Below are 10,967 nucleotides of genomic sequence, written 5' to 3'. Positions count from 1 at the left end.
CCATGTCCCCAGCCCATGTCCCCAGTCCATGTCCCCAGCCCATGTCCCCAGTTAGTGTCCCCAGCCCATGTCCCCAGCCCATGTCCCCACAGCCTGTGTCCCCAGCCCATGTCCCCAGCCCATGTCCCCAGTCCATGTCCCCAGCCCATGTCCCCAGCCCGTGTCCCCAGCCCATGTCCCCACAGCCTGTGTCCCCACAGCCTGTGTCCCCAGCCCATGTCCCCAGCCCCTCGAGGGCCCCAGAGCAGAAGGCAGCTGGCCTGCAGACTGCTTGACGGCACGGCTGTGTCCCTGTTCCCTCAGCTGTGGCCGGGTGTCCCCGCTCACGTGGCAGTGGAGGGGAGGGATTGCAGCAGCTGGGGACAGGACAGACACCAGCACACGCACGGACTCTGCCTCCTCCCAGCTTTGGGATCTCAGATCCCTGCCATCCCCTCGTCCCACCATGGCAAGAGGGCTCAGCTCAGCATCTCTGTTTAAAAGATGGCACTTTTCCCCACCTCCTTTCCTGGGATAATGGCTGTGGCCCAAGAAAGTTAGTAATGAATTCCTGGGAAGTGGCTGTTGCTGCAAAAATAAAGTATCTGTTATTGCTAAAAATCTTTTTTCATCTTTGAGGGGAAAACACATACCACATGATTTCCAAAAAGGAGCTGGTCTGGTTTACAAATACAGTACATTAATAGCTTTGTAAACATTTATTCAGTATGACAGCTGACTGCAACATGTGGCATTAATTAGAAGACTCAGCAATGTAGCATATTAAGAGCTAAGTTAAATCTGAATTAGCTGGGTTTGTTGAGACTAAACACCCGTGGGGGAAGTCCTCGGATCTAATACATTATGACTCACTTGACACGGGAGACCCACAGGCCCAATTCCCAATACACTGGGGGGCCCTTATTCATACTCCATCTCCACACAAGAGCTGCAAACTCTCAGGATACCATAGATCAGAGGGTGTTGATGCTGGGATGTTGCGACAGAATGGGGTGCGTGGGTCCCTGGCTCCCAGCTCCCCAAACCTTCCTGAGGAGGGAGAGGATGGAGACAGCACGAGCTCCCTTCTCCTTCCCAGACACACAGAAAGAGTACAGACAGGAAGGGGAAGGATTTCACATTCCCTTGAGCTTAAGGATCTTGCTCAACACTCCCACACAGGCACCTTCCCAGGCATGGGTGACACAGCTTCTGCCGCGTACGCCGCCGCCAAGAGCCCTTGGTGACGATGTGACAGCCTGGGGGTTCTCTGTCACCAGTGCCATGAGGAGCTGGCTGGTGGCACTTCACCACAGAGCAAGCTCAAGCCTGCACCCCGAGTTTCCTGCTCTGAAGTCGGCCAACAGGTTGTGCTTTGGCCCAGGGGATCGAGACACCTCCTGGCTCTGCTGCCTTGGCAGCCTTTCAGGGCAGCGTTTTTAGGAGCTGCCGTGGGGATGGGAAACCCACGGCTCTGGTTCTTTCCCCAGCCTGTCCTGTGGCTCAGGGCACCACTGACCTTCTGCTCCTCACTGCTTTCACCTGAAGAAGCACTGAGAAATACTTGCTGAAGTTGTCACCAGGACTGTGACAGCTGGCAAGGCCCTGGAAATGCATGAAATGCCTTGTGAGCATCCCGGTGTCGGGGATTTTCACCACAGCTGCCACAGGCTGATCTGAGGCCAGCTCACAGCAGCCACACTGGCCAAACACCAGCCACTGCACTTCTTCTACCTCTCAGACCCATCTCTTGTGTCATTTGCATTATGTCAAGTCAGGGCAGCTCGCTGACAGCCTGGGGATTTACATCAGAGAAGGACTTTTCTGACATTCAGGAAAACCAGAAGCAGTTCTCCTTCCCAGATCAAAGCCAGAAGGAGAGGGAATCATGTATTTGGGTGAAGGAGATGGACCAGCACAGCCCAAAGGGTTTGAGCTGCCACATCTCAGCTGATCCCAGGTAACAAATACACCAAAGCCTTGATGTTTATGTGAAACCCTGGTGTAAATGGACAGTTTGCTGTACACAGCCACAGGTATTTAGGACAAACACAGGACAAACCATCTGGAGCTTCGGGAGTGAGGCCAAAGGAGGCCACAGAGATGCTCTGAGGGCTGGAGCCCCTCTGCTCTGGAGCCAGGCTGGGACACCTGGGGGGGGCTGGAAAAGAGAAGGCTCTGGGGACAGCTCAGAGCCCCCTCCAGGGCCTAAAGGGTCTCCAGGAGAGCTGAAGAGGGACTGGGGACAAGGGATGGAGGGACAGGACACAGGGAATGGCTTCCACTGCCAGAGGGCAGGGAGAGATGGGATCCTTCCCTGTGAGGGTGGTGAGAATGACCAGCAGGGATGGAACAGCCAGGGCAAGACTGCTTTCACCTGGCAGCTCTAAAGCCAACTTTTCTTACCCTGGGCTCCTTACATCAGATGCCTAAAAGTTTGTGTGGCTAGCAGCACATATGAGAGCACCTCCAGAGGTGGTGCCGAGTCCCCACAGCCCTCACAAATTCGATCCCTGGTTATGAGAGCTGGGTAAACCATCTCAAAAGCAATCCCATTATTATCTGTGGCAGTTTCAGCTTCTCAGAGACAGTATTGCTAATGCTAATTGCCAAAAGCAAATAAAATAAATTTCTGCGTGGGTTTGTCTTCTTCATTATTCTGGAGCAGATCCTACCACTCTTATCCAAGTTTCTTCCCTTTCATCCCTTCACACACAATTTTATCCACAATAGATCTGCCAAATGGAGAGTAAAACTACTAATGTGTCACATAGACAGCTATTTCCATAATTTAAGCCTCTTTGTTCTTATTAATGTTGCATCAAGGTATTGGCCTGCAACAATTGCTTTTGAAATGGGTCGCCAATAAAATTGAAAAGCAGAGGACAAGAAAACAAGGAATATCTTTACAACTAAACAAATTGTATCATCGTGTTTCTATTATAATCTGCATCTGAAATAATAGAAAAGGCTGGTCAAAAGTGGAATGTACAGCAAAAATTTCTGAGATATCCACATTTCAAGTAATTGGCATGAAAAGCCCAAACCCTCAGACTTTGGGGAAGATGAAAACTAATGAAAAAAGTTTGTTGCACCCCCCCTCCCCCAAATCCTTCTTTTTATTAAGAACTATCTAATTTCCACTTGAGCATTTCAAATGGAGCTCGGCTCTTTCATCCCTTATACTATAAATAATGTGTACTATAATGGAAGGCAGAATTAAGTCAAGAGGAAGCTTTTCAACTTCTCCAAAAAGAAACATTTTGCTATGTTCCAAATTTTTTCCAGTAGAATAAATTCTCACAGGAAAACAAAAATTCAACTGCTATTAGCAGAACAACAAGCTATTAGTAGAACTAAAAAACACCAATGATAATTCTCTTTCCATGGCTATCTAGGTTTTGTACATGAATAGAGGCTTCTCTAAAATAAAATAAAATGGAATGGCCAACTCCTGATTTTAACACAAATCTCTGGATATTGGATATTTACTTAAATGCCCCAGATCCAGGAAACAGTAATTACATGAATCTCAGATCTCATCAACAGAAGAAAGAAGTTAAAAAAGCAAATTTCCTTGCTGTTGTGCAAGGAAAATATTGAAACTGTGACCCAAGTACATCCCAAAATCCAGAAGCCAGACTTCTTGTGTATTAAATCTTATCCATTTTTGATGCCTATCTCTTGATTCTGGAGCATTTTATGTTAGCAGAATAATTTTCCTGCCCCTTCTCTTACCCTTTGCCAACACTTCTACAGAAACTGAGGTCCTAAAGTGCAGTTCCCTTTGGAAGAGATGTTTGGAAATCCAGTAATTTCCCCACATTTTTCTGAAACAAAGAAAATAAATTTAAGAGTATCATGAGGATGAAGCTGATTTCATTGTATGGTCAAACCTGTCATCCCTAAGTCTGAAGAATAAAGTCTTATTCAACAGCTCAGCCCCAGTGCCAAGGAACAAATCTGCCAGTGGCAACTCTGTGCCTAATAAAGCAAGAGCACAAGCCTTCTCCAGGATCAGGATCTGGAGCCAAGGCCAGCACATCCAACAGGGCCACATGGGACCTCTGAGTGCCCTCAGACAGAACCACACAGCTCTGGTGATTCACCCAAGTGCCCCAGCAGGCTGGAGGTTTGGTTTTCTTTTTTATGCAGCAACCGACTCACTTTGCAGTCCGAGGAAACTTCTCACCCCGATGAAACTCTGGATTAAGCTGTTGAGCCTGGCTCTAGAAGTAGCCATTTCCTTCTACCATAAAATACAGGCAAAAATGTAGATCTCTGAGCAGATGTAAAGCATATTTAAGGTGTAGTCTTTGTACATAGAGAGGAATTATCTTCTGATGCCCAGAGTTAGGGGTGATGAATCCTGCAGTGTGTTCATCCAGATGTGTGTGTGTCCATGTCTCTGACATGCCTAAAAACTGAATCTGGATGAAATCAAAGATCCCGGAGTGACTAGAAATTTCATATATACTGTCAAATATGAAAAGGAAAATAGGATTTGAGCACTCACATTTTCCCCCACTAATAATATTCAGTATCCAAAGCCCAAGTAGTGCCACTGGAATACTCTAGAGGTAGGAATAAGGCTCTGGGAAACCAAGGAAAATGTGGAGTGTATATATGGCTGTATATTTATGGCTGAGCATACACAAATCACCACTTTCCATATTACCAGCTCATTCCAGATGCTGAGACTTTACAAAAGCCATAACATCACGAGGTTTCCAGCAACATGGTAGGGCCAGATCCTCTCTTTGCCGAGCAATACCAAGGCTGGCATTTGCCGAGTCTGCTTCAGTTTACTTTAGTTTTATTCTCCAGTCCCAGAGACCACATCGTGTTCTGATGCTTTAGAGCACTGCCAGTACAACCAGAGGCCCATTCCAGCCTGTCCCCTTGCTCCAGGACCATGGTGCCACGAGTATTCCCGCAGCGAAGCGCGGCCGTGCCAGCACTTGGAGGACTTGGGCCGAGTTCACTCGCGCGTGCGCCGCCCCTCGCATTCAGCACATCCCTGCCCTGGGAGGCGGGAGAGTTCCGGGCGCGGAGCTGTTCCAACAACTCCTACATGTGGGAGTGAATATTCTCCGCTTAAATGTCCCCATACGCCCACGGCCATTTCCTTTCCCGTTGAGGAAGGGACTTCAATGCAGCCCTGTTGCAATCCCTCACCAGCCACCCAGCCCATTGCAGCACCGCTCCATCGCCCTGGCTCTTGGGAAACCCGGGAACCTCAAAGGCCAACCAGCTTCCCAAACTTCCCAACCTCTCTGTGTGCTGGTAACACTGAATAAGGATCTTGCTGTAGGAGCAGAGCTGTCCATCATAAACAGCTCCTTCTCCTCTGCTCCGAGGGGTAAGAGGTTCAGTATTTTCTGTTTTGATGGTCTTTAACACTGCAGTGTGAATCTCAAGATAGGAGCCAGAAAAATGTTACTATTGCAGAAGACCCAAAACCTAGAGAGTCAGGAGGTCTGGTTCTAATCTTCGATTTAACACCAGGGTGTAACTCCAGGCAAGCCTGGGTTTCTTTTTCATTCTTTGATTGTTTTCACTGTAAGCTCTTTGGGGCAGGAACTGTGTCCCATTGTGTTGTTACAGGGTGTAGAACAATGGGCCCCTGACCTCAGCTAGGGAATCAAGAGATTACGAGAATTATTTAGAGGAAATCTGTGGTTAAACAAGGAATTGGAATCAGACCTCAAGTCCCCGTCAAGTGCCAGTACCAGATGAGTATCCTTTTTTACCCTTGGTTAAAAAAAGTCATAATCCCCCATTTATTGTTGTCCAACACTGGCCGTTTTTCACACGTCTCTTTGCCTGCCCAACATCTAAAGAGCCTCCGCCTTCCCCCGGCTCTGCTGCCACGCTGGGGCAGAGCCTCTCGCCCCGGCAGCTCCGGCGCTGGCACTGCAGCTCGTTCTGCTTCTGATAAAAAGGGTATCTGGGGAAGGAAGCACCAGAAGGAAATCAAAAGGAAATGCAAGGGCTCGCTGTGTTTGTGTGTGTGCATGGGATTCTTCAGCTGTACATCGGAAATTAATTCCAGCCAGGGTGAGCTCTGTGTGGTCTCACCAGCCATCCAAGTCAAACTTCAGCTCACCCCAGCTGCCAAGCAGAGTTGTGGAGGAGAAAAAGGTTCAAGACAACATGGAAAAGGAACAAAGAAGCCAAAAAGAGTGAGCTGGTGGTATTTTTTCCTCCAAGTTTTTCCTTTTTTTTTTATTTCCCTCTTTTTTTTTTTTTTTTAAACAAACCACCTGGATTTTAAGATCTCCAGAATCCCATTAAAGGGCTTTTACTCCTTCATGAATTGGAGGCGTTTGATGAAAAGGGGTAAGGGGAGAGAAGTGTGTCTGCCTGTGGGAGGGGGAGAGGAGGGGGAAGAGGGGGAGATAATGGGGCATGGGAGCCCTTAATTTCTCCTGTCTCCCCTGCCGGTAATAGGGCTGGATGTAAACACTGCTCTGGTGAATGTTGGAGAGTGATTACAGGATAGCTGGGGAAGGAGGAAGCATTTTGAAACCACAAGTAGGAAAGCAGCTCTTTGATGGAGGGTTAGTAATTTCTTTTTTCTCCGTGCCCTCTTCCCTTGCTCAGCAGCCCCCCTTCCCCTCCGACCTCCACCTTCTGTAAACACAGAGGCAGAAATTAGATGTGGGCCAATCTGTTAAACCTCGGGAGGCAAAGTGGGCTTGGCAGTTGCTCCCATTCCGTAGGATACAGAAGAAGAGGCTGACAACCCTGGAATGGGCCTTCCTGCTCTTGGCTGTGGAGCAGCACACAAGGAGCTGAAGAGGAGAGAAGGCACAAACTGCTGCCATGGAGAAACATGATGGAGCAGGATGGACACTCATCATCCTGCATGTTCTCAGCAGGAATTGTCCAGGCACTAAAGTGCTGATGGTTGAGCAAACAGCAGCTTCAGGGCATCCACCTACGTGGAAGGTCCAGAGATAACCTTACCACAGCAGGTTCACCCAAGCTAGAAGCTGCCTGGGGGGAACATCACCTCCCCTAACACCCAGATGGGCTCTAGAGCCTCATGTTCAACTTCTGGCTTGGATAATTCAGCTCCTTTGCTCTGCCCTGGTTTTCCCCATGTGCAAATACTCCTCTGGAAAGAGCTTGAGTCCAGCAGTTGGGAAGAGCTGGGCATTACTTCCAGAACAGCCATGGGGGAAAATCCCTCAGCAAAAAGAAGCTGACTATCTGTCTTCAGACACAAGGGTTGTGTGCTACTCAACACTGGGGATTTCTATTCACAAGGAAGGGCAAAGAAAAGAGAAGGGGAATCATTCCACCTTTCCAAGAGTTTTGGAAGATCCCTCAGCAAAATTCCCCATCTAAGTCCTGCGAGGGCTGTTCATTGCTGCTCCTTGAGCCACGCTCCTCCGGAGCAGAGCAGAGCTGGCAGGAGCACAGTGTGCATCCCAAACCTACTGTTTGCTTTCCAGGACACATCAGAGAGCAGTTTTTCTTCCCTGAGCCAAGCCCACTCCCAGCCAAAAGCAGTGATTTTACAAGACCAGGGATGAATTCAGCCTTCAGATTGCTACTAACTGCTCCAGAGACTTTAAGAGGAGTTAAATACCCAATTGTCCAAAACCCCATCTTTTCTGGGTATCTAACTCCCCTCCAAATCATTTCAGGTATCTCATAGGGTTATTCAGTTCCTATATTCAGTTTTTAACTAAAGATAGTCTTTAGCTACAAGATATCATGATGGTCTTTTAATTAAATCTCTCACTTAATACATGCAGCCCTTGACAGTTAATACTTTGTGTGCCCCAAGCTGGTGGTGTTTCCTTGTGTGACGGCACCACCACAAAAGCCTCCCTTTAAACAGCTGTAAATGCTGAAGAGTACACATCCTGTACTAACCATGCATGGTTTACAAGCTGAAATAAATACACCAGACTGCTCTGGTGCATGCACGGAGCCATATCTATAAAAAGGTCATTATATTGCTATTGTTTATCCATGTAAGTTTGCTTAACCAACATATATAAATATAAGGCAGCCCAAAAGCTATTTATATGCTGTCCCTGAGCAGTCTTTTGTTAGTTCTCAATGCAAGAATTTATGTACTAACTATAGGAACTGACCAAAATAGAGATAACATGAAAACTGATATAGAACGTCCTTCAGATGAGGTGGAATGATCCTGATATTCCCAAATTTCTACTCACTCTTCATCCTTCACATTGTTTTCCTTCTTTAATGTTTTTCTTAAACTCCTTGGTCTGTATATCTGCAAGATTTCATGCTATAATTAGAGATTTTCAACTCTATTGCATCCAAACCCCTCTTTAGTGACCATCACCTACAGCTTGATGCTTTTGAGTGTCCACCAGCCCATGACTAAATTAGCCACCAAAAAAAACTCGGTTCTTAGATAATTTCTGAGACTCTGCTCCAGTTTTTATCTCTGAAAAGCTCTCTTACTTGCTGTAGACTCAGCAGCAACCTGAGACTACGTGACAAACCTGAGACTGTGTGACGAAGCAGCACATTTCTACACTGACAGTTCCCAACCTTCCTTCCTTTCCTTTACCCCCTTCTTCCTCTCCCTGGACCAGATACCTCCCTCTCTTCCAACAGGACAGACCCTCTAATGGAGACTGGCACCTTCTTTCTCACACTTCTGCTTGAAAATGTGATTTCCTGTCCTGGGAACCACCAACCCTGTATGCAAGTCCTGCAGCCTGGGCAGGCAGAGCAAAGCTGGTGTGGTGCAAGGGAGCAGCACCTGACAGGCAGCAAATCCAACAGACACAGGCAGAGGCAAGGAGGTGCTGGAATGACCATCCCTGGGAGCGTTCATGGCTGGGCTGGATGGGGCTTGGAGCAGCCCAGGATAGTGGAAGGTCTTCCTGTCCATGGCAGGGGGTGGAGTGGGATGAGCTTTAAGGTCCCCAAACCATTCTATGGTTCTATGTTCAAAAACCACGTGGATGTGGCACTTGGGGACATTGTTTCAGTGGTGAACACGGTGGTGCTGTGTTAGTGGTTGGACTCAATGATCTCAGAGGCCTTTCCCAATATTAATAATTCCATGAAACAACTCAAAGCAGGCTGCCACAGGTGACACCCAGAAAGACAAACAGCACCATCACATCAGAGCACAGCTCAGGAGCTGTTTGATACCCTGTACCTGTAAAGCCACGACATCAGAGCCCTGCACTGTTCTCCCTCCCCTCCAGACTCCTCCACAGGAGCCACTGCATGGAATGGGCACAGGAGCCAGCAGGAAATGCTCTGCCTGTCCTGCCACAGGTGCCACGTCCTTATCACACTCCATCATACGCCTCTGCTTTACCTTTTCCTCTCTCCAAAGTTGGCACATGGTCTAGTGCTGTTTTTGTTAATGAACAATCATGATTTAGCCATAAAACAGTAAATGGTGCCATGAGCTCATTAGACACTGACAACACCCTGAAGTTCAAGCACGTTATCTGCACCAGAGTATTACAGGGTGTGCTTATCATTTGGGAGAAGCTGAGCTGTGGGCTCTTGGGAGGGTTCAAATGTCATCTGTGGAAGAGGGGAGGGAGGCAGAGTAACTGGAGATGATCAATCTCAAAAAGGCAATAACTGCAAACTTAAGATATGAAAGCACATTAGTTCCCACAAATGGCTGAGGCTTAAACCCAAGCACAGTTACAGCCAAGAGGGTACAGTCAGCCAAGGTGCTATGAAGGCGTGATGTTATTACTTCCAAGGGATGCCATTAAAACTCTGTTTACAAACCTAATGTGCCAGGGAATGGGTCAAGGAAAGAATTATTAGCAACAAAGCTATTTGATCTCTTTTATGATCCAATGAGTCATATCACTTCATACTCCAGAAGGTGAATAATGCAAACCTCAAGTCTGTTGATTTATACATGTGTTCAGAATCCTGTGTTCTTTAACCCCAGATGCCCTCTTAAGTGTGATTCATCCTAAATCAAATGGAAGATTGGGTGCTATCATCCACACTCTCCCCTCCCACTCACTAATTGAAAAGGTGATTGACGTCCTGGTAGAATAAAATACCAGTGCCCAGTGATGGATGGTCAGGGCAGAGGATGGGGTCAAGATACAGGACTTGCAGATATAACTCTATCCTCCTCCCCAGATGGGACGGTCCCAGTTTCACCTAACACTCCCTCTGGAATGCTGGAAACAGAGCCACTGAATAATTTAGGCTGAAAGGGACCTCTGGAGGTCATCTGTCCATCTGGACACACTTAAGTGGGTCAGATCTGGGTGGATGGAAGAGCTTTCTTTTCATGACACACTCATTGCTACAGCTTCACCAAAGGCACGGGACCATGACCCAAACTGGTCAGAAATTGCAGCAGAAAATTTCAGAGGCCAAATGGAAAAAATCCTGGGATGTTCCTCAGTGCTGGTCTCAACAAAATCCTGGCATAAACCATTTGGCTTCCAGTGGAAAATCTGCTGCATTATCAATCAGCTCATTCTCCCAGCTTCTAGCCAGTCTGGGCTTTAGGTTCCCACATCCCAGCAGGCTTTGGGACTGTGTGAAAGATTGATCTGCAAGCAGAGCATCCTGTGTCCCCAGGGTAAGTGCAGAACAGCCACTGCAGAGAAATTCTGAGATCCAGAAAAAACACGAAGGATGCAAAATCCACTGTTGCTGTTCAAAATGTTACTCAAAAGTCAAGGCTACAAAAGAGCAGGTGACTGTTTTGAATAATCTCATTATTTTACCAATATCATTATCAAAAAGCTAAATAGTCCTGAAAGTTGTGCAAATTTTCTTCTTCTCCACTCATTTCCAAGACATTCAGGGCAATTAAAAAAAAAAAAACAACAACAAAACAAAACAGTGAAATAATTTGAAGGAAACCAAAAGCCCTGTTTTCCAGCACATTTATAGTACCATGCATTTCACAAATACCTGGAGGCACATTTAAGCCTGGAGCTTTGGAAGGGTTTCCAGGATCTGTGGCATACTTTGTCATGTGTCCC

The sequence above is a fragment of the Parus major genome, chromosome 15 (assembly GCF_001522545.3).
Source record: "Parus major isolate Abel chromosome 15, Parus_major1.1, whole genome shotgun sequence".
In the NCBI taxonomy this organism is placed as follows: Eukaryota; Metazoa; Chordata; class Aves; order Passeriformes; family Paridae; genus Parus; species Parus major.
This window is presented reverse-complemented; position numbering follows the sequence as displayed.